Source organism: Acinonyx jubatus, chromosome B1 (genome assembly GCF_027475565.1).
Source record: "Acinonyx jubatus isolate Ajub_Pintada_27869175 chromosome B1, VMU_Ajub_asm_v1.0, whole genome shotgun sequence".
NCBI lineage: Eukaryota > Metazoa > Chordata > Mammalia > Carnivora > Felidae > Acinonyx > Acinonyx jubatus.
The window spans coordinates 61,965,688-61,990,643 of NC_069382.1; the positions used below are offsets into that span (position 1 = coordinate 61,965,688).

General features: G+C 38.9%; 1 long non-coding RNA gene across 1 annotated transcript in view; it reads right to left on the reverse strand.

Annotated features, from left to right (window-relative positions):
• Positions 1 to 24,956, reverse strand: part of LOC128314430 (uncharacterized) — a 55,764-nt gene that overhangs the window by 22,630 nt on the left and 8,178 nt on the right. The window contains exon 2 of the long non-coding RNA XR_008296051.1: positions 12,975 to 13,108. This is a non-coding gene — a long non-coding RNA (uncharacterized LOC128314430). The remainder of the gene's footprint in view (positions 1 to 12,974; positions 13,109 to 24,956) is intronic.

The following is a 24,956-nucleotide window of genomic DNA, read 5'->3' on the forward strand; positions in this document are numbered from 1 at the left end:
GCTGAGGGGAGACACATTCATTGTTCCTCCCTCATCTAGGCCACTTCTTGCCTGGGTGGCCTCCATATCATCTGCTTGATTATTTTCCTGTCCTGTCTAGCATTGTCTTTCCACTCTAATCTGATTGATCTTCTAAAAATATGTACGTAATTGTGTTTCTCCCCTGCTTAAAATCATTAATTGTTGTCTTTTTGCTCATGGAATATAATCAGAAATCCTGACGCTGGCTTCCAGCCCACCTACTTACCTTGTCCCAGTCACCCTGCCTGACCCTCTGTGATCAAACCACATGTGGCATCTTGTTAGTTCTTTGCGCTTTTTATTAAATGGCCTGCCCGTTTGGTCTTCCACAGATGGAATGACAATTCTCTTTCTACCCACCCCCTCCATTGCCTTACCCTCGTCTCTGTCAATGCTCAGCCTATATGTCATTTCTCAGAGACATTTTTCTGGGTCTCTCATGTGGTCAGATTCTCATATTGTATGTGTCTTCCTAGCACTTATCACAACTGTAATAAAATAGTTATGTGGTTAGATACTCAATTTCCCAACATTATGTATGTTCGCTTTATGAGGAACATTTATTTATCAAAAGAGTCAACTTCTGCCACAGTGAATCAATATTTGTCTAATACATGATTGAATGACATGTCCAGTATCATATTGTCAATGTCTAGAATATAGCAGATACACAATAGCGTGTGATGACCAAATGAAACTTTTGTCTATTCAGAAAGAAAGGTTGAGGGAGGGGGGGCTTCAGTAGTGTGGAACGAGTCTTAGTGAATCACAGTGAGAGGCCTGTGTGAGGATGATGAAAACCCAGGGAGAAAATGTCATGGATTATTTGGATAATTATCAGCTCACCAGAGTTTTTGTGCGTGTGAAGAGTTCCTCCAGTTTTGCTTGTTTAAGGAGTTTAGAGGGTACTGCACTTATGTCCGGATGTCAGGGTGTATATTTTGTCACTGGCTGGCTGTGTGACTTCAGAAAGTCACACACTTCCATTTCCTAGATCAGGAAGGACACAGGGATCTTCCTGCCTCCCCAGCCAACAATGTAGGTTTATGAGAGTCCCTTGAAACAAGTGCAAGTACTTTGTAAACTGTAAACAGCTATAGATGTATGATTATTCAACAGTGGAAGGAGTTTGTAACAGGTTGTTGGTAAAAAAGTTCAGTCCATCAGTTCAGAAGGGCATAGAGTCCCCTCTCCCAATTCTTCTCTCCAGAGTTACTCACTTTTGCCGGTTTCTCTATTTATTGTCTTCAAGATATGATCAATAGATTGGTTGATCTATGTGTATGTATGTATACATATATATGTGTGTGTATATGTATGTTTATAAGCACACACAAATATGTAAACCCCAAAACACAAATCAGATCACAATGCTGTTCAGCAACATATTTTTCCAAGTACTGCATCTTGGACATTTTAATGATGGTGCTATTAGCTATTGCATAGTATTCTATTATGTGCAGCTACCATGATTTATCTTATGTCTATACTGATGTGTGTATAACCTGTTTCCGTTTTTTACTGCTGTAAACAATGCTTCAGTGAACATCCAATTTGATTTCTTATCGTCTCTATTTAAAAATCACTTAATAGCTTCCTATTTCTATCCTCTGCACTTATATCTCATGCCATGTGGTAGGAGCCTGGTGCTTACAGAATAGCAGTGCAACTGAAGCTGTCTTTACAATATTACCGTTAGTTTCATGGTAGTTTCAGACTTGTTTCTAGTGTAGCTTCCTGCTCTGGCAAGGCTGGCCTATTCACTCGTGACTTTCTTATCTTTTTACCTTTACAGATACCATGCTTAAACATGTTCCTATAACTCTCATTATTTTTTTTTTAAGTTTATTTATTTATTTTGAGAGAAAGAGAGCACAAGAATGAGGCAGGGGCAGAGAGAGAGGGAGAGAGAATTCCAAGCAGGCTCCATGCAGTCAGGGCAGAGCCCGACGTGGGGCTCCATCCCGTGACGGTGAGATCATGACCTGAGCCGAAATAAGAGCCGGGCACTTAAGTGACTGAGCCATTGAGGTGTCCCACTAGTTATTCATTGGATTGTTATGGAGTCCACCTCACTACACCAGAAACAAAAGTGGATATATGTACTTTGTAAGATTTCTTTAGTTAATCCTTGTTTATAAATTGTCACTATTTAAGTTAACAATGGCTAACAGGTGTGCCCTAGCCTACCCTTAAGACCTTTACTGCCAAATTCCGTTCATCGAAAACTTTGCTTTTGCACCTGCTGAGTGCACATGGTGCTGTCTGTGAGATGGTATGATATGGTTAAGTGGGATAAAACCGTTCTTTGAAAGAAGTCAGAGGAATTCCTTAACATCAGGTCAGTATCGAAAGATTATGTGTTTACTGAAATGTGCAATACATTTGCCTCATGAATATTTAAAAGGTTGCGGTCAGGGCAGTGAACCATTACAGTCAACAGTTACTTGCATGGAGACCAGCTGTTTAGTGAGGAAACTATGGAGGCATTTATAGGCCTTGTAGGAGATGATTCGGCTAGAGCCCTGGTTGTGTTGTAACAATCTCTATTTGTTTTGTATTTGCTCAGTGTTCCTTTAAGGACACAGCTACCCAAATTCCAGAATTCAAACTTGTCCTTGCAACAATTTTTTGCCAGTCAGAAAGTCTTTCCAGACTAAAGGAGGTGTCTTTTCTTATTTTGAAGAACTGTAATGTCTGATACAGAGATGAGTAGCAGGTACTCAATCTCTCTCTCTCTCTATATATATATTTTAAGTTTAAATACCCAACGTGGGACTCAAACTCAATGACCTCAAGATCGAGGGTCGCATGTTCTTTTGACTGAGGCAATCAGGCGCCCTAAAAAATACTTCTTTTATCATTTGGCACTCAGTGTCACCAAGAAAACCAAAGCCCAAACAAAACAAACAAACAAACAAAACAAACCGACAAACCACAAACAAAACAAAATTAGAACTAGCTTCTAAGCCACTATAGAAGTGAGACTTCCTTCTACATAACGCTGCTTTTTTGGAGTGAATAAATAGTATGCATAGAAGAACCACCAAGGGTATTCTATTAACAACAGCAAACGGATCAACCTGGAAGACACCATACCTACAGCAGGCTGTTAGTGTCACAGAACCATGAATAAATAGCAGGTTATACGCGCAAGCCAAAGGACAGCCTGGACAACATCAACAAAAATAGCAAAATAATGAAAGCGGCTGCTATGATTTAATTCTTGCAATAGGTAACGTTTGTTTTAAATATATTATCATATTTTAATTTTCACAGCAGCCTTGCGTGGGTAATTAGTATTATATAAATGAAGTGAGCCTCGAAGAATTTATATCATTTGCTCAAGTCACATTGCGAATAAGTACTGGGGACAGGATTTGATCCATTTCTATCTGACTCTAACACAAATTTTCTAACCATTATTTTCTACTGACCCATCTATCTAGTCCCTTCAGGTAGGAAGTGTGGGAAGGAGTGCAGGCCTTTTTGGACACATCGCACAATTAGATTACCTTTGCTGAAGCATCTAAACAAACTCCTAATGGGCAAAAAGTTCTGGAATCTACGGAATCCCAAGATAATTTAAAATTTATCTTATCAGGGTGGGAGTCCATCCCCCACCTAATTTCTCTCTCTAAAGTTCTGTGCACTATGGACAAAGTCACCAGGGCTGTTTACCTGGCGGTCCCACAGCCGTCCTGGAAGGCAACCCCCAGCCCAGGGATGTTGCAAGGCTACTGTCTGTCAGGAGGCTGAACACACCTTTGATGAAGGATCATTACCTAACCAGTGTCTCCTTATAATTCCCTGATGGGTCACTTACATTTTATCACTTCCTACGGTCATTAGACCAGACGGCTTTCAAAGACAGGGCCTGGTGAGCAGGTGGGCAACAGTGTCATTCAGGCAGGAAGTAGCTGGGGCTGCATCACAATGTGCTGGTCTCTAAAGATATAAAGAGGCCGTGATACCAGCCTCTTCTAGACTGATGCTGTAGTTTCACAGTGTCCAGTTTAAAAACTGAAGAACGATGGCATGGATGGAAAACAATTCTTCATAATTCAGGAAAACAAAAGGAAGCCAAGGTCTGGATGATAAAAAAGGGGAAATCCACCACACCATTTATGTTTGGCTACAGCACGCATCCCATAATTTCCTCTGTCCCGCAGGCACACTCGTCCCAGCTAGGTTTTATTTGAGGTTAAAATATGGTTTCAGTTCATGGATATCAAGGCTGACCATCATAACGGGTGATCAAATGTATCTTGAGTAGTGTCATGAATAGCCTCTGTATATTGAGCTGTAGTTTGTGCTGCGTATCACTGGTTTTCAAGAAGGAGGTTTATAAGTAGTTCGGATGTTGACTTTGCACACACACAAAAGCCCCATCGTGGCCATTCAGCTCATGCACTAGTTTAGGGATTTCATAGACAGGATTCCAGTGGGCAGTCTTGGCGGATTTTAGACACAATATAGTAGAAGTATCTGCATCATAAATTTAATATGAAGTTTAAATGATGAATATACACAAAACAGTTCGAGTATTAGTAGTAGGAGTAGCAAGAGCTATAGAATGAGTGAGAGAGACAACATATTATGCCAATAGTATTTGGAATTCACCTGTGGAGCTTGTCTAAAGAAATAAACTGCAGGTATTATTTATTGGCTTATTCAGTAATGAGTTACTGAGAGCCACCCTTGTCCTAGGCAGTGCTTTGTAAGTGCTGGGATGAAGCAGTGACTGAATAGACCAAACCTCTGTGTTATGGAGTTTACATTCCAAGGGACATGCAAAGTGGCTCCGTTTATTTTCTTTAAAACATCGCTTTTGGTGGTTTCCTGCCTTACTTTCTTGACTTTTCAACAAAAGCCATCACATAGAGATGAAGAATTTTATTTTTATGTGAACAAAATTATTGTGTACTTTTATTTACCTACTTTCTCTGTCCTATAAAACTGGAGGTTAAGCACAAGACTGGGGATTGGGTAACTTGTTCTTCTCACCCCACCCCTAGCACAGTGTCTTCTTGTAAAAGGTATGAAATAAACGTACATTTGTTGGATGGTCAATTAATTCCAGTAACAAATTATGGAGCTCTGTCTCATTATTCTGTGGTCGCACTTCCTATGCAAGCAGAGGTTATTAACAATACCAGGTGAAAAGGAGAAGTGCCAAATTAGTGATACGTAACAGATGTGCTAAAAGAACTCATTCTGGGTTCGAGTGATTATAAAAAGAGGAAATGGCCTTAAAGAATAAGTAAGAGTCAAATAGAAGAGGAAGGCATTATTAATAGGTAAGTGGAAATTTACCTCTTGGAAGAAAACCAAGAGCTTTAGGAATTTTTACTTTATTTTCTTGGCAATGGTAAATTAATGAAGGTTTTTGCCTGAGGGATTAACATGTAGCTTGTGAAAATCGTCTTCCCAGCTGTATTTGCTGCTAGTGCCTGGATTTAGAATTTAGAAATGATTAGAATTTCGTGGAATTTAATTAGGATTTAATGGGTCATGTAGCCTATCACGAGGGCTGCTATCAGCATTGAAAAAAAGAAGAAGACAAAACAGAACATAAAGTACTAAAGTATGCCGCCTGGGATGAGGTGAAGTATTATCTTATGAAACTCTCATTTCAGTTTTACACACATGAATAAGCGCGTGGTGATGGTCGGGGGGGAGCAGTCAGGGAGGGATCTGGAAGTGGATTTCAGCCAAAAACAGTTCAAAGCCACTGAACTAGAGACCCTCTGGAGATTCTTACTAGTGAACACTTCTTTTTCTCTCCATACTAGAAAAAGTTGTATTTCTTCTAGCCACTATACTATTTATTTTTATCGTATACATATCAGATTATCATATACAAGGACTAGATTATGTTTTCCAAAGACAAAACTCAAGTGAAGATGTTGATCTTATTCAGGCTATGGAAATAGGGAGAATACATCAGATAGTGTCTCAGCAGGGTGGTTTTACCTTAGACAACTAGAGACAGGAGTAGAAAAGTCACAGGTGAGTGCTTTACAGTTGGAATTGTTTTGTGATCAAAGAAAGTCTGTCAGTTAGCTGTGTAGGAAATGTTGATCTCTATGCCTAGCTAGTTTCAGGAAGACAAAGAGCTCTTTTTTTTTAATGTTTAATTTATTTTTCAGAGGGAGAATGGGAAGGGCAGAGAGAGAGAGAGAGGGACAGAGGATCCAAAGCTGGCTCTGCGCTGACAGGTCTATGCAGACAGCAGCATGACGCAGGGCTCAAACTCACAAACCATGATATCATGACCTGAGCTGAAGTTGGATGCTTAATTGACTGAGCCACCCAGGCAGCCCCTCTTTTTCTAATTTTATTTTATTTTTTAAGTTTACTTATTTATTTGGAGAGAGAGAGAGAGAGAGAGAGAGAGACAATTCCAAGCAGGCTTTGCACTGTCAGTGTGGAGGCAGACTCAGGGCTTGAACTCATGAACCATGAGATCATGACCTGAGCAGAAATCAGGAGTCGGTAGCTCAACCGACTGAGCCACCCAGGCGCCCCGGGGAAGGCAAACAGGTCTAATCTCAGTTAAATCATTCATGAGACAAAGAACAGGGAGTTGGAGGGTCTATGTCTGTCCTTGTCAGCAGCTTCAGGCAAAAGGGGAAAGGTCTATGTTTGGCCCTGTCATTGGTAAACAAAGAAGTCATAGAGAGTCTTACAGGAGTCATGAGAAAGAATGGACAGTCTTATCTATGTCATATGGGGAAAGGTGGTTCTTTGTGGTAAGCCGTTTCCCAGAACACAAGAGTCAGGGGATTTTGGAAAATAAAAGTTGGGACAATTTCTTAACTATAGCTGTCTTCCAGAAGCACAGAGCTCAGGTACATCAACATTGTCAGTTTTCTCTTCTGGGTTGACTTTAAAGAAAGCATAGGACCAAAATTCGGACCCACTCCTTCTGGTGGGTAGACTTGACAGCATGGATCCAGATAATTTCTTGGATAATAACTGATGGTGGCTAACACTGTTGAGCATATACTCTGTAACAGGAAATTTCTTTTTAATCTGAGAATAACTGGTACTGGAAAAGTTAATTTAAAGTGAATCTACTTTCAGGGCAGAATTTAATAAGAGATAGCAACAAAGGTTTGAATGGACCTCTACCCTGAAAAATAAAACGTAAAATGACAAAAATAAATACATTGTCTCATTTAATAAAATGCAATTTGTAATTCCAACTATAAGCTAATTTCAGAAAAAGAATGGATGAGCTGTTGGTTTGGAGGGCATTTCTTTCCTGACACACTTGTATCACACACGGCTCCATACACTACTCTTCTCTTTGCCATTTTCATAGGACAGTTTTACAGAGGATATCATTTGCAAAAAAAATTCAAGGTTTCATCAATCTTCTTAAATGTCTTTCAATTCTTTTGTATTCACTTTATTCTTTTTTGAAATGCCTGTGTATCCTCCTCTTTTTCATTTTTCTAGGTCTAATTCAATCAAATACTCGTTTGTGAGCTTTGCCTGAGTAATTCCAGTAGTCCTTTCCCTTCCTTTACATCAGATCGATACCTTTTGTATGTGATGTCACCTTGTAGTTGATTTATATTGAATGGATTGTATAGCCAGATATTTAAAACAAAGACATTTACCAGGTGTGTGAACAGTGTATGTGAATATAAATTGTGTTGGTTCTGTAGTAAATGGTTTCCTTTGCTTTATAAAGACCTTCACTGCCCTCTCTAAATTCCTAATTATGAAGACTTCAAAAGGGAAAACGCAATAACAGGCACCCTTCTGTGGTTTATATGTTTGATTTCATGAAGTTCTCACTTCAACTCTATGAGGCAGGTGTTATTACCATCCCCGGACACAGATGAAGAAATGGAGGTTTTGAGAATTTGTGTAATTTGTCCTAAGTTACAGAGTCACCAAATGGCACAGCCAGGACATGAATGAAGGAATGTTGAATAACTCAGTTTGTACTCGTTGCTGAAATGGTATGCTAGCCTTCTCACCACCAGACCACCCATTTCTGTTTGCCACCCTTACTTTTCCCTTTGTCTAGATTCCCTTATCTACTTATTGGAAATTTAGTTTTATTTTGTTATATATTTTTAGCCAATTAAAGTCCTTTGTAGGAATAAAGAGAAGTATATATGTATTTTCTTTTCTTTTTTTTTTTAATGATAACTATTTGCAAGTTTGTTTATTTTGAGAGAGAAAGAGAGAGAGTAAGCGGGGTGGGGGGAGAGAGAGAGTGGGAGCGAGAGTGAGAATCCCAAGCAGATTCTGCACTGTTAGCACAGATCCTGATGTAGGGCTCAAACCCACGAACTGTGAGATCATGACCTGAGCTGAAACCAAGAGTCAGACGCTTAACTGACTGAGCCACCCAGGTGCCCCCCCCTCCTTTTTTTTTTTTTTAAAGCAAGTATCTTTTTCAAGGTAATCTGGAAAGAAAGTATGCTGGTTACATATATAGGTTCTCAAATCCTACAATCCAGAGTTCAACTTTGGCTCTGTCGATTATTAGCTGAGTGATCTAAGGTTAAGGTTCAAAGCTTCAGTGTCCTCACTTGTAAAATAGTGAAGTTATTATTACCCATCTTCTAGGATTGCTTTAAAATTAAATTAAATAATACATCTAAAGTGTTTAGCATCCTGGAGTTTATGTGGCAGGCATCATTGTCGTCATCATTGTTTTCATGCTGACAGTGAGAAGGTGTAGTCTGGACTGGTAAAACAGTGTCCTAGACTGGGAGGAAGAAGTTCTGTCTCATTCTAAGTTCCACTTCTTTGATGTAACTTGTATTTTTCTCTATTTTTAAGTCATCAAAATGAGATGGCAATTATTTTTTTTCAGGTTGACTAGATTCTTAAAATATCTTTGGAAAGGCACTGTGTAAATTAATTCTATAATCATTAAGCTACAAGTATTTTATTTTAGTATTTTTAAGACAATATAGCAGTGAAGTAGGCACCCATGAATCTCAAAGGAAAACAGTAATACTCTTGAGAGAATGTGTTTTGGGTGCTTGTGTAATGCCAGAATACGTTAGTGTAAGTTTGCGGTCCACGAAAGGACTTTTGATCATGGTGGTGTTAGATGAAGCTTCATTGAACAGCCAAGAAGATTTCTTTGGGGCTTCATGATTTTCTACAGTGATTAAATTCTGTTCTGTTTTGAATTTACAAATTTACAAATAAGAGCTATATGTATTTTAAGTTTTCACTTTAAATTTTAAAACATAGGTTATAGTCCAGAACAAAAGCAACATTCTTTAGTAACTCTTAACGGTCAGTGATCCATGTAAATTTAGTTAGGGATCAAAATAGCCAGACCTTCCCTTCCAGTGAGAAGATTGCTGGATTGACAGTGTTTGAAAAAAGTTTTATCTGGAGACTCCTTATGGTAACAAGAACAAAAATGTGGGTTATTGGTCAGTTTCTCAACAAATAAATTCTCCTGAAATATTTAAGGGCTTTGTCATACCTTAAACCATCTTCTTCTTTTTTTTTTTTTTTAAGCTTATTGATTTATTTTGAGAGAGAGAGAGAGAGAGAGAACACATGCATGTGGGTAAGGGCAGAGACAGAGAGAGAGAGAGAGAATACCAAGCAGGCTCTGCACTGTTAGCATGGAGCCTTATGTGGGGCTTGAGCTCATGAACCAGAAGATCATGACCTGAACCGAAATCAAGAGTCGGATGCTCGGGGCGCCTGGGTGGCGCAGTCGGTTAAGTGTCCGACTTCAGCCAGGTCACGATCTCGCGGTCCGTGAGTTCAAGCCCCGCGTCGGGCTCTGATCGCGGTCCGTGAGTTCGAGCCCCGCGTCGGGCTCTGGGCTGATGGCTCAGAGCCTGGAGCCTGTTTCCGATTCTGTGTCTCCCTCTCTCTCTGCCCCTCCCCCGTTCATGCTCTGTCTCTCTCTGTCCCCAAAATAAATAAAGGTTGGGGAAAAAAAAAAAATTAAAAAAAAAAAAAAAGAGTCGGATGCTCAACCGAGCCACCCAGGCACCCCTATGACACCTTCTTTTAACAAAGAAAATTGTCTTAACTGTTTCCTTATTTCTCTATCTCTATAGAGAAAGACTATTGAGAATACTAATTACAAATGAGATAGTGGATTCATAAACTAATAAGAGTTGCAGAAATCTTGTGATACTAAAATATTTTGATTTTAAGGAATGTCTGTGAATTTTCTAGATATATAAAATATTTTCCTAAATATAAGCCCACCCATTCCTGACATTTGTAGGGCCTGATGCAGGAATAGAGTGGAGGCCTGTGGTCTCTTTTCTCCTGCTTTTATCTCTGTTCTGCACCTTGTAGGGCCTTGCTTTCAGGCAAGTGGACAGCCCAGCCATATACCCAAGCTCTCTCTTTACTTGCTGCACACAGATGATCTAGGCCACCCTTGGAGCCTAGGAATGTGTATATCAGTGGCTTGACTTATCTTCTGGAGCATTGTTATTACCTGGAAACTTACTAGAAATACAGAATTTCAACCCCTCATGTGAACCTACTGAATGATAGACCATTTATTGAATTCTTCTCTGTTATGTAGCTGAATCCCCACTAGACTATCAGCTCCCTGAGGTAGGAACTGGGTCTTATTCATCTTTAGATCCTCCATTAATTATAGCTTAAGTCCACTAGATTTTTAATAAACATGAGTGAAATTAAATCTGCATCATTTAAGTTTATTTTTAGTGGCTCCTGTAATTCTCTGCTGTGCTGTGAAAGGAAATTAAAATAGCCTTGCTATTTTAATGAAGGTAGATTTTACTCATAAGTCTTACCACATTTAGGGAAGTGTACACCTTTTGCTTCTTATGTAAAATTGTGCTTATGTCTGTTCTGGCAGTCATGAAGATAAGTGAGTGCTAGGCCAAAGGTGTTCTTCCATGGGAATCCTTGAACAGCTAGTTCTAGTCCTGTTAGTATGATAGTATTCAGATGAAGGAGTAGCTTTAGCTTGGAAAATAAACATTAGATATAGGAAGAACAGAGTTGGAGAAAAATAAGATTGTGAAAAATGGAAAATGAAAATGTAAAGGGAAGGTAAAATTCTATGACTCTTCTAACCCTTTGGCTCCTCATGCTCATGGATTATAACTAGGGACGCAACGCAGTGTACTAAGATGGGGCAGTGAGCTTGGAATTACGGGGCCTGTGCTCTAGTTTTGTCTCTTCTTCTTATTAACTGAGCACCTGAGAAACTTACTGACCATGTCTGGGTCTCCATTATCCCACCTGAAATGTGAACAGCAGAGATGAAATTTAGAAGAATGTGGGGAGCATGTGTAAAGACACATGGTCAGGTGTAACACCTAGAAATGCATATTCAGTAGGTTGTGGTGGGCCCGAAGCATGTGTGTCTTTCTGATATTCATTTCTGGTTAAGAATCAATTGATTAGATGCTCTCTTCACCTTCCTTCTAGTTCAAATGTTCAATGACTTAAGGACTATTAGCCCCATAATAAATGCAGGGTTAGGAGACTATGTGTCTGGCAGACATTGCTGGTTGTGCCCTCTCTTCTTCCTTTAGGAACACAAACCCAAATTTTAGCTTAGCACATGCCTTGCAGAATAAAAATTACACTTCCCAGATTCCTTCTGGGCATGGCCATGGACTAAATTCTGGCCAAAGGGAAGCGGTATGTGTGAATTCTAGAAGTACCCTTAGAGGAAAGAAGAGTGCGGTTCTTCCTTCTTTTTGCTGCTTGGCACGCATACATGATAGCAAAAGATGGGTCAGCCTCATTCGTCCGTGACACGGGAGCTGAAAGCTGAAGAAGAGAGAGAACAAAGAGAGGACTAGCCTGTCCAGGACAGCAAGGAGCACTGTGTCAGCCATGAATTTACTACCTCCAGGCTTCCTTTCAATGTGGGAGAGATACATTATTATCTAGTTAAAGTAGCTTCTATTTTGGTTTTACTCTTTCTTTCAGCCAAACCCATCTTAAACTAACATAACGTGGAGTGGGAAAATGACTTATGGACTCCAATTATGTTTCCTAATCTCATGTCAGTATGAATTGGATTATCTATTCACTGTGACTTCTGTTTTCTACTTCTGTTAAATGTTGTATGTCAAGACAGAGAATAATATTTTATATCACAGAGATATTTTCTTTTAAAGCCAAAAATTGATGGATGGGTATCACAGTTGTAGGAAATACAATTTTCTTTTTATGATATTTATCTTGTTCTCTGCAAATATGTATAACTTCCTTGGCATATTACATATATGTAAACTTTTTGGTCTTAAAAATGGCCAGTTACCATCAATTTTGTATCAGGCAATACTATAAAATACCAACCACCAACCATTTAAATCGTTAACAATTGTTATTATTGGCAACGGGAAAATATGTGGTGAGTTTTTAAGATACTTCTATTTTTCAGATGTTTGGGCTTTGACAAGAAATCATTAGAAAAAACTCAAAACCTTTTCCTTCCCATGTATAGTTGAATACACACACACTCTCTAGTATACTATACTATGATGCAATTTGTTTCTGATAAATTCGTGTTTGTCTCGTAAAAAAAATACCTTTAAAACTTTTTAAAACATTGAGCTTTTTGTACATTTTAAATTTCTGTTTTAGGGACAGGGATGGGAGGATGGTGAAAGTTAAAATTAGATAAACAAACAAGCAAACATATATATCTATGTATATATTAGGTTCAGGGCATAAGATCTGCCAAATTCTGGGATTGGAAGTCACGTGATGAATTTTTCCGTTTCCAAACTTTTAAAAAATATTGGTAAAGTGCCACAATAGCTCTTTTATGCTACTTAATAAGAAACTCTCTTCCCCCTCTTTCTCACAGACACACACCACACCCCAAAACAAACACATCCTCACATACAGAATAGAAACTAAACCAATCAGATCATACAAAAAGGTGATTGGAAAAGAAAGGAAATAGAGACTAACCACAAAGAGCTTTCTCTTTTTACCTTCATTCCTCTCGTCTGGGTTAGTGTAGATGGAAGCCAGAGTAAATAAGGAAAAGATAACAAAAGCCAATAAAATGAATGCCATTTCCAGGCTGGTGAATGGAAGCTCCATGAGCCGCCACAAACTTCTTCCCCTGCAACAGAAACCAAACATTGACTTAACACACTCTAATCCAGAGAGAGCTGGTTCAACAATTATTTCTTTTAGAATTAAACACTTGTGAGATTTGCTGAAACTTCTTGAAATACTCTTGTGCATCTGGAAAAATACAATTTGGCACTGGCAAAAATGGAGCATGCTGTCAGTTTTTGAAATTTGGCATAACGATTGGTACAACTGAACTGACATCTTTACTCTGCAGATTGGAAGAGAACATGAACGTCTGAATAACAGAGTCAGTGTGTGTTTATACGCATTTGTGAGTTTCTTGGACACAACTCTAGGAGTAAAAATATGGTGTATTTCATTTCATAAAGGAATATGTAGTAATGTTGATATCTGTCTGGCATGACTACACTAAGTTTCAGAGTAAAGTCTCTTTGGTTCATGTGCCTGAAATTACCTCGCATCTGTTAGGCAGGAGATAAATATACAATTGAAGCAATTTTTAGTGCAAAAAACCATAGACTTCAGAGTAGCCCCATCAAACCTAACCTAAGACAAATATGTTAAAAATTCGACCATTGAACTTCCAATTTCAGACTCAAAGAAACAGAGCTCATGTATTTAGAAAGGAAATAGTTACTCCACTGGGGGAAAATGATGGCATTAGCTGGTTGGAAGTAACTCCTTTTCTGTCCTTCTGTCTTTTGGTGTTTGCTACACAAATGCCAAACGTTGAAACCACTGCAGACGTATGTGGGAATGTTATCATTTTAAGAAGTCCCAGAGAGTGAGATTTCACATCCTTCTACTGTAACTCATCCCAAATTCATCATTTACTGTTTATTTTGCAGAAATGATTTACTGAGGTCTTGCACAGAAAAAGCTGTTTCCTTTGAATTTGATCTGATTACATCAGATCCTGTAGAGTATGCCACATCAGAACAGAAGTGGGTGAAGGAATCATAAGTTCTTAAAAGTTGGTTGGTTTTCACAGATTTCTTTTCTTTTGAATGTATATATTTTTAAAATATTTATTTATTTATGAGAGAGAGACAGAGAGAGAGAGACAGAGAGAGGATCCCAAGCAGGCTCCATACTGTCAGCACAGAGCTCACTGCGGGGTTCCAACTCCCGAACCAACCTGAGCTGAAATCAAGGGTCAGACATTTAACTGACTGAGCCACCCAGGCACCCCGGACATATTTTTTTATATTTGACAATAGTATGGGAAATATTGACCAGAGTTCTACAGCTTTTCGCGTTTTGTAGGACAGAATCTTGTACACCGAATTTCTGTGTCATAGGTATGCACGTTTTAAAATATAAAATATAAAGCTTACTACCAAAGGGGGGTCAAAACATATCTTAAAACCTTTTAATAGGACTGCATATTGGTCTAGTTTAGTTTATTCTGGCTAATGGGAGCCCAGCTTTCGAGAGTGTGACTCCAGTATTATGTGTCTAACCACTCTTGAACTGACAGAGATTTGTGCTCTTTCTAATTTTTTTTTTTATTACCAACGAGGCAGCAGAAAATATTTTTTTGTAAATGTAACTTTGCACACAGGTTTTCTCTAGGAAAGATTTATAGGAGTAGAACTGCTGGATCCATACAATTTTGAAATACTATTTCTTCATAAATTTCCCTGGAATTTGTAACCATACCAGTATACAATATGTAAAGGATTATTTCCCCAGTCCTTCCCCAATGCTCTCTTTAGTGTTTTTTCAATTTGAAGTTAAAAATAGTATCTCTGTTTAAATTGGCTTTTTACTCATTTTAGTGAGGTTGAATATTTTTTCATATGTTGATTATATAGTTTGCTCTGGGAAAGGCTTGTTCATATCCTTTAAAACTGGAGAGTTGTAATTTTCCAACTGATTTGTAGACGCTCGTTATGTATTTTGGATATACATACTATTACTTTGTATCTATTTTATGTCTTCATTTATGGTGTCTTTTGTTATTCAGGTTTTAAAAATACTTAATTTTGTGAAGTTAAATCTATCTTGACTGAAAAACTGTTGTCCACTTCTGGTCCTATTCCTAGTTCTTTCTGGGGTCTTGCCATCTCGGGGGTAGGAATTTGTAGTTAAGTATTACTTATGCCTGCCATTGCACTATTAAAGAACTGGAGATGCCGTACATATTGCCTCACCATTGCTCTTTGTCATCCCGGCCACATTAAAACCCAGGCTCACACAGTTACATTCTGAGATTGAGAAGGCATGGGAAGGAGCTGTCCAACGCAGTAATTAAGAAAGTAGAAATGGGAAATTAGAAAGTAAGAAAAAGTGAATAAATTATTTTGTGGTGTGTCCAGTACCTCTGATCATGGGTGAATTCTATTTGTTTCTCTATGAGTGTATTGAGGTGTTTTTTGTGCCACTGTTGTGTTTCCAAAACCCAAGGTGTGTGACTGTGAGTACAGACAGAATTGCTAAGTCATGTTGACATGAACAGTCTAGGAGGTATTATAGGAACTGGCTGATATTAAGTCAGCTTGGCATAAATAAACAGACTCTAGTGATTTATTCAAAGGCATGATTCTTTGTGATAAGTAAAGGAATGTTGTGTGATTTTTGTAGTAACTCAACATGTTATTGGCTGCTTCCAAAGTCAGATACACTTTTTCCCCTACATAATTTTGTTGTTGTTTTTTAGAGAAAGCATGCAAGTGGGGGAGAGGAGCAGAGAGAGAGAGAAAGAGAGAGAGAATCTTAAGCATACAGCCTGATACAGGGTTTGATCCCATGACCCTGGGCTCACGACCTGAGCCAAAATGAAGAGTTGGACACTCAACTAACTTGAGCCACCAGGCACCCCCTTAATTTTAATTTTTTAAAATAAGAAATATTGAACAGATAGTACAGAGAATTCCAAATATTGTCCCTTCTCCCCTGCTACTTCTCCTATTATTAACACCTTGAATTAGTGTGGTACATTTGTTACAATTAATGAACCAATATTCAGACATTATTATTAGCTGAAATCTGTAATTTACATTAAGGTTCACTCTTTGTGTTGTACAGTTCTAAGGGCTTTGGCAAACTCATTCCAACCTCATGACAACATCACACAGAGCAGTTTCTCTTGTGCTTCACTTATTCATCCCTCTCTTTCCTCTTTCTCAACCCGTGGCAATCACTAAACTCCTTACAATTGTCATATAATTGGAATCATACAGTATGTAGCCTTTTCAGATTGTCTTCTTTCACTTATCAATAAGCATTTAAAGTACTCCATGTGTTTCAATGGCTTGATAGCTCATTTCCTGTTACCACTGAATAATATCCCATTATATGGATGTGTTATAGTTTGTTTATCCATTCATCTATTGGAAGACATCTTGGTTGCTGATAGTTTTTGGTGATTATGAGTAAAGCTGCTATAAACATTCTAGTGCAGGTTTCTGGGTGGAAATGATTTTTCCATCTATAAAGGAATATTTTTGATGGATCATGTGGTAAGACTATGTTTAGCTTCATAGGAAACTCCCAACTTATCTTCTCAAGTGGCTGTACTATTTCGTATATCCATTAGCAATGAATGAGCACTCTTATTGCTCTGTATCTTTGTACATTTGGTATTGTCCTTTTTTTTTTTTTTTTTTGGATTTTAGTCATTCTAATGGTAGTATGTCATTGCTTTAATTTGCAGTTCCTTAAGTATACACGATGTTGAACATCTTTTCATGCAATTATTTGACATCTGTATATCTTTTTTGTTCCGATCTTTAGCCCACTTTTAAATTGGGTTCTTTCTTATTGTTGAATTTTAAGAATTCTGTGTATGTTTTGAAGTCCTGTATCAGATAAGTGTTTTCCAGATAGTTTATCCCACTGTTTTGCTTGTCTCTTCATCTTCTAATTATAATAAATTATAATTATAATAAAGCCCAATTGATAAAAAAAATTTTTTTTTCTTTTGTAGATCATGCTTTTGGTGTTGCATCCAGAAACTCATTGCCAAACCCAAGGTCATGTAGATTTTCTTCTGTTATCTTCTAGAAGTTTTATAGTTTTGCATTTTATATTTAGGTCTAAAATTCATTTTGAGTTAATTTTCATAAAGGGTATAAAATCTGGGTCTAGATTCTTCCACTTCCTCCTCCTCCTCCTTCTGTCTCTTTTTCACATACGGATGTACAATTATTCAAGTACCATTTGTTGGGAAGACTATCTTTTCTCTATTGTATTAACTTTGCTACCTTATTGAAGATTAGTTCACTATTTGTGTGTGTCTATTTCTGGGCTCTTTATTCCGTTCTCTCTCTCTATATATGTATATATAGGTATTAAATTAAAGCAATATATATATATACACACACACACATATATCTGTATATAGATGTATATATATACACACACATGTGTATATATATATATTTTTTTTTCATGGAAACTTATTTTGTGGAGACTGCTTTACAATGCTTTAAGCACTGATTTTATGTCCTCAAAGCCACCTTCATATTAATTATTTTAAGATAGGAGGTGAGATACCTCAACCAACTGAGGCCAGCTCTTAATCCTGTGTTAACAGATCTGTTCCTGGAGAGCCTCTGTGCATGTCCTCTCTCATGGTAAAAGCAGCCCTGAAATCCAGTACTCAACCAAACCAAACTTGGTCTTTGCTAAAAGGAAATGCAGGTGGAAAACAAAAATTGGGCAGTAGGCATGAAAATAATTCTGGGGCACCTGGGTGGCTCAGTTGGTTGAGCGTCTGACTTCAGCTCAGGTCATGGTCTCACAGTTCCTGAATTTGAGCCCCACATTGGCTCTTTGCTGTCAGCACAGAGCCTGCTTGGGATCCTTTGTCCCCATTGCTCTCTGCCCCTCCCTCACTCCTGCTCTTTCTTTTGAAAATAAACAGTAAAATTAAAATCTAAAAAGAAAAATAATAATAATTCTGTAACACTTTAACAAGACCCTTCTAGTCTAATTCCATTTATCCTTCACTTCCCAACTGGAGTTGCACCTCTTCCTCCAAGTCTTTCCTGACTACTCCAGCCCTAAGGGTTCTCATTCTTAGCACTTGATTTCTACTTTGTATCTTTACTTTTCATAGCTAACACATGTTAGTAAATATTAACTGCGCCATCTACCGTCTTGTTTTTCTCTGTGAGAGGGTAAAGCTCTTGCAGGCAGAGGTTCTTACTTCTTTTGCCCTCCCATGGCATTCACTATGATTTCTGCCCTGAGAAGGTTAAAACCTAGAGTTGGAAATTACAATTAAAAGACTGATAGAAAGCACACATTAAGAAAAAAATTCAAATAATAAAAAAACATTAAACACACACACTTGTGTGCATGAAACATAAGAAGGTTTCAGAGAGAGTTTTGGACCTTAAGCTTGGCACTAAAGAAATCCCAGCTTTCAGTAGAGAAAGGAGGCAAAGCCAAACCAAATAGAAGGTATTAGGGGTGCCTGGGTGGCTCAGTTGGTTAAGCATCTGGCTGTTGGTTTCAGCTCAGGTCATGATCTCATGGTTCCTGGGTTGGAGTCCCTTGTTGGGCTCTGTGCTGACAGTGCAGAGCTACTTAGGATTCTCTCTCCCTCTCTCTGCTCCTCCCCTGTTCACATGCATGTACTCTCTCTCTCTCAAAATAAATAAACTAAAAAAACCAAAAAACAAACAAAAGGAATTAATTAATTCAACATATGTTTTTTGAACTTGGCATTCTGCCAAATTGCTTGTGTGATGAAGTGAGATGATAGGAGGAGAGAGAAGCTGGAGCAGGACACAGGTGACAATTAATGGGTACTTTGAACAGGTCAGATACTGTTTCCCAAGCTTCATAGCCTGTAACTCCTTGAATCTTCATGGTAACTCTATAAGGTAGATAGTTATTATCTTCATTTCATAAGTGAAGGCAGTGCAGCATTGAGATATGAGCTAATTTATTTTAAACTATAAACCTGGTGTATGGGAGCACCTGGCAGCCTCAGTCAGTAGAGCATGCAACTCTTGATCTCAGGGTCATGAGTTTAAGCCCCATGTTGGTGGTAGAGATTAAATAAAGAAGAAAAAAAAACCCAAAACCCTAGTATATGGCAGAGCTAGAATAACCACTCTGGCAGCTTGATTCCAGAAATCCTCACTCTTAATCAATATACTATACTGGCCATCAACCAACCAACTAAGCAAGCAGGCAAGGAAACAATCCAAAACCTATACTTATAGTTAGGATCTTATTTTGCAAAACATTATATAGATTAATTGGAAAGTTTTTATATTAGGTAGCAGGAGAAGACAATATTGGCTAGGTAAAGGACAACTGAAAGAATTTAACATCAAGGTGAGAGGTTAGACTTAAATGCTGTTAAAATGTAATATAATGTCATTAATAGTACAAAGTCATGGGGCACCTGGCTGGCTCAGCTGGTAGAGCACGCAACTCTTGATCTTGGGGGTCATGAGTTTGATCCCCATGTTGGGGTGTAAGGGATGACTAAAAAAATAGCACAATGTCATGACTGAGCAGTGTTTTGAGAATATTAATTGCATTTCCAAGTGAAGAATAGATTGAAGAAAAGAATTCTAACTGGGAAAACTGGGAATGAGATTCTTAGCTCCGTATTAGGTTCCAGCCTTGGAGAGAAGGGGTGAAGTAAGAACCACTGTAAAAGCAAGGCAGGAGGATCTTGGAAGTTTGCTGGCTATATGGGGTGCAGTGGGTACCGCAAAACTAGTTAAAATGCAGTACAAGGAGGAAGAGAGGTGAGAAAAAGATCCATGGGATCCTGTAGGAATTCAGCAGTAGAAATTATTAATTTCTTAAGCTTCCTCATGGTCAGTAGAGATATGCTGTTGTACATTCTGCAATCCATCAGTATTTGGAAATTAGATTGACTATGCTCTTCTTTTTTCAGAGACTATGAAGACTGCTAAGTTTGTTAAAGCAACTCAGAGAACCAAAAATCATTTTTATTGCCAATATCCTGTGAATACTGTTTCAGGTAAAAATAAAACAAGGCGAAGCAAAATAAAAACAGAAAAGAAAAAAGAAATGGTGCCATCTAGTGGTGACTGAGTGCTATAGGTTGGAAACAAATGAAATAAATTTTTCAACCTCTCTGTCATATTTCATTCTGCCTATATGGTATCACACACCTATGCAAAATAGTTTCCCGTATTCTTCAGTTTTGTCCTATGCTCAGAACACTCACTGATTTTAAGGTAGCTGTTTCTAAAAGGAGGAACCCATTAGTGTTTCCTATACATGTAGATCATATGCAATGAGCTATTTCTAGCTCATCATACTGGATGCTGTTATTCTAGGCATATAAAAACCATAAAGTAGGAGCACCTGGGTGGCTCAGTCCGTTAAGCATCCAGCTTGATTTTGGCTCAGGTCATGATCTCTCTGTCTGTGAGATTGAGCCCCAATACGGATCCATGCTGGGGTGGAACCTGCTTAAGATTCTCTCTCTCTCTCTCTCTCTCTCTCTCTCTCTCTCTCTCTCTCTCTTCCTGCCCCCCTGCTCACGAGCACTCTCTCAAAAACAAAACAAAACAAAACAAAACACAAAAAACCCCCCACAAAGTAATGACCCTTGGATTGTCAGTAGAAATTGAAAGTTGGGTAAAAAGAGGTAGTAGGGTAACATTTATTGTCAGATGATGTAGTGGGATAACAGTCAAATGATGTCATGGGATAATAAATCCTGTCAGATAGCTATCTATGGCTATTGAAATGGAACCTAATTATCTCCTTGTTGGTGCTCAGAGCAGAGAGCCCTTAGCCAGAAACTTTCTACCATCATGCGCTTAATTCCAGAGAACAGTGGCTTCATGGCCATCTTCTGGGTCTCAAAGCCAGTCAAAAGTTTATTGTCTCAAGGCAGAAATGATGCCTTTAGAGGATGATGCTGTCTGTGCTCTCCCCACCGTGGAGTATTATTGTGGGAGCATCTAAAAAACAATTGGTTGTACAACCTGCTTTTTTCCTCGGTTGTGTGCCTAAAGTCTGATCTCTGGATACTTTTGTCCACCTCGGTTTACCTGATATATAAATGAATCACTTTCCCCTGTAGCTTCTCACAGGGTAGGAATAACTGAATTTATTATTTAGTAGCAGATTATAGATAACACATACTTATTCTTACATATGAAAAAAATAAATTGTACTCCTTTTATCATACTGAATATCGTATCACATCTAAGTATATCTAAGCTTACCTAAGCTGATTTAAGTTACAATCATATAGTAATAACTAAAGCATGGTTACCTTGATCTGTCATTATTATTTAGAAAATCCCTAGAAACCAATTTAGCTCATACATTATTTCTCTATCTCAGAAGGGAGCTGGGTCATTAGATTAATCTTAGCCCACGATCCTACAGCCATGCTGTCCTCCAGCAACTAGAATGATCCTTATAAGTAAATCAGACTTCGCTGCTCCGCTGCTTATTTTGCAAATGGCTCCGCTGAGAATAAAGTCTTAATTCCCAGCCCTTCCCTACAAGGCCCTGGGTCACGTGCCCACAATCTCTGTGATGATGGTGTCTGTGATACTGGCCATGCTCCTGCACGCTGACTTTGTTTCTCTTTCTGGTCATACCCAGCGATCACACCCTACTGAGCAAGACACAGAGCTCTTTCCCTGCCAGGGCCTGGAGTGTTCCTCCACATTTCCCCGGATCTGGTTCTTGGGCATCATTTCCTGTTCCATTCAATCACTCGCTACCCACAGAGGCCTCTCTTGCCTCCAGTCTAAACCCAGCTCTGAGCACTCATCGTTGTCCTGTTTTCTTTTCCTTGTCGTTTCTTACCCATTGCAATTTTTTTGTTTATTTGTCTGTCTTCATAAAATAAAACTGTATGAAAACAGGTCCAGAATTCTGATTGTTTACCTCTGTATCCGTAGAGCTCCCCAAAATGGTACGCCCTAAATATTTCTATAAATGTTCATGAAATGAATGTAAGTGAATAAATGAGCGAACATAAAAAGCATATAAGTGGGGCACCTGGGAGGTTTGGTAGGTTAAGCTTCCGACTTAAGCTCTGGTCACGATCTCACAGTTCGTGAGTTCAAGCCCGGAGATGCGCTCCGTGCTGACAGCTCAGAGCCTGGAACTTGTTTCAGATTCTGTCTCCCTCTCTCTCTGCCCCTCCCTCGCTTGTGCTCTGTTTGTCTATCTCTGTCTCTGGAATAAATAAACATTAAAAAACTTTTTTTTAATTAAAAGAAAAAGCACACAAGCAAGTTGATGCAGAGATCCAAATTTCATAGCTGTGGGAAAATCTGGGTTGTAGGTATATTCAGAAATCTTGGTGATATCAAGTGCTCTATTACTTGTGCAAATCCCACTCAGAGCACAAGAAGTATGCTTTGAAATGGTCTTAAGGATTTAATAGAATGGACGGCCTTGTTGGGATGGACGGTTTTCCTTGCTGCCATTATCGCTGGCAAGGTGGAGATGTGATCCTGGTGCCGTGTTGATTTATTTTCTCTCTGGTGGTGGCTTGCTGCTCTAGGCTCTTCTTATGTCTCATCCATTTATTCCATGGATGTTGGAATAAACTCTCGAGTGCTGTTATGATCTCTTGGGGACTGTGCGGAACATGCTCTTTTTGTTGAATCACCTTCCTCATGTGAACGCCTTGTGTTTGCACTGAGAGCTGAAGGGAATGGGTCAAGTGACCGACTTCATCTGACGAAAAGTCTGCCAGACCCAATACAAAGGGCTCATTCACAGTAAGTAAATAAACTTTTCTGGGCACCAAGGACTTTTTTAGTATTTTGAATTCTTAAACCAACTCTATCAGAAAGCTATAGGCTAAAAAAAATTCTATGAGGTTCTGCAAGTTCCTCCTCTTGTTTTCAGAGGCCATGGGGGAAAAGTCTAAAAGCTATACTATTTACAGATATTCACATGGTCTCACTTTATTTTTTTTATTTTTTTTAAAGTTTATTTATTTATTTTTGAGAGAGAGTGTGAGTGGGGAGGGCAGAGAGAGACAGAGAGAAAGAGAATCCCAAACAGCCTCCACACTCTCAGAGTGGGGCTCGAACTCACAAACTGTGAGATCATGACATGAACCGTGAGGTCATGTACTGAGCTGAAATCAAGACTCCGAGGCTTAACCAACTGAGCCACCCAGGTGCCCCCACATGGTCTCACTTTAAAGCACAGGCTCTGGCCACTAACCCAACGACCACACCATTCCCCTTGCCTGCTGCAGTTGTTTGCTCTTTGTGTTTTGGAGACAAAGTATCTCTGTCTCCTTTAAAATTTCTGAACAACACTCAGCTGCTGCATGGAACAATTGCCTTATTTAAATGGTCGGAAATCAATTGCACCTCTTTCTGTTGTGTTTGTAGGAGTGAAAATGGTCATGTATATGTTTCTGTCATGGTGTAAATATCATCCACAAAACAAGTCCTTTTAGTTTCTGAAACACCACCACCACGTTCGTTTCTGTATTATATGTTCCTGAACTATCTCTTTACTTTGTAGGCTCCTTGTTATGCACTGAATGTTTGTGTCCCCCCAGACTCCTCATGTTGAAATCTAATCCCCCTAATGTGATGGTTTTTGGAGGTGGAGCCTTTGAGAGGTGATTAGATGATAGGACTGGAGCCCTGATGAACGGTATCAGTGCCCTTACAAAAGAGACCCCAGAGTCCTCCCTGACCCTTTCCACAACATGAGTACACAGTGAGGAGATAGCTGCCCATGAACCAGGAAGCAGGACCTCACTGGACCTGGGATCTGCCAGTGTCTTGATCTTGGGTTTCCCAGAATCTAGAACTGTGAGTAATAAATGTTTGTTGTTTAAGCCACCCAGTCTGTGGTATTTTTGTTATAGCAGCCCAAACGTATACTCATACTCTTGGCTGCTTTGCTGAATGACAAATGTGTTCCCAGCTCTTGTACTGTTGTTTCTACTTTATGTTTCAACGTTCTAAATGTCTCCTTGATTGATTTTCTTAATCTTTATTTTGGATTCCCCATCATACTGATCTCTCCTGTCTTGGGCAACTCCATATTTCAAGCCATCTTTTCTTCAAACTTTAGCTAAAAAAGCCATCTTCTTCCTGAGAACTTTTCCCTAAATAAAATTACAGGTTTGGAAAGAAGAAAGGACCACCTTGCTTATACACTACCTGATGATTGAATTCTCCCTAAACTGTTTTGGCAGAACAGATGCTCAGCCTAAGCTTGAATTCCTCTAGTGACAGGGCACTCACTACCTTTGGAAGCAACTCATTTAATCTTTGGCTAGCTCTCTGCTCCTTAGCAAACTCTTTCTTTAGATGAGCTGAATTCTTCTCATCACAGACATTACAATTCAGTTCTTAAATGCAGAGCTAGTAAGTTCTTCTTTCATATGAGGACTGTTCAAATATTTGAAGACAATGAATCTATAACATGTCGTTCCACTTCCTGTCTTGTCTCTAAACAAATAGTCCTCATATGACACAGTGCGGTGTCTCTTTTCCCTTGTGATTTCTCTCCTTAGCTTCCAAGTCTTTTAAGTGATGTATCCAAGCTGAAGACCATGTTTTTTAATAGCTTTCCCAGAGCCCAAAGAGCAGTGGTAGTGTCCACTGCCTTTTACCTGTTCTCTTTCATCAATGATCTAGTTCCAAATCAGGCCTAGTTTTATTTATTTGTTTGTTTGTTTGTTTGTTTATTTATTTATTTATAAAGTTTATTTGTTTATTTTGAGAGAGAGAGAGCACAAGTGGGGAAGGGGCAGAGAGAGGGAGAGAGAGAGAGAATCCCAAGCAGGCTCCATACCACTAGTGCAGAGCCCGATGCAGGGCTTAAACTCACGAACTGCGGGATCATGACCTAAGCCAAAGTCATAGGCTTAACCAATTGAGTCCCCCAGGCGCCCCAGGCCTAATTTTTAAAAATAT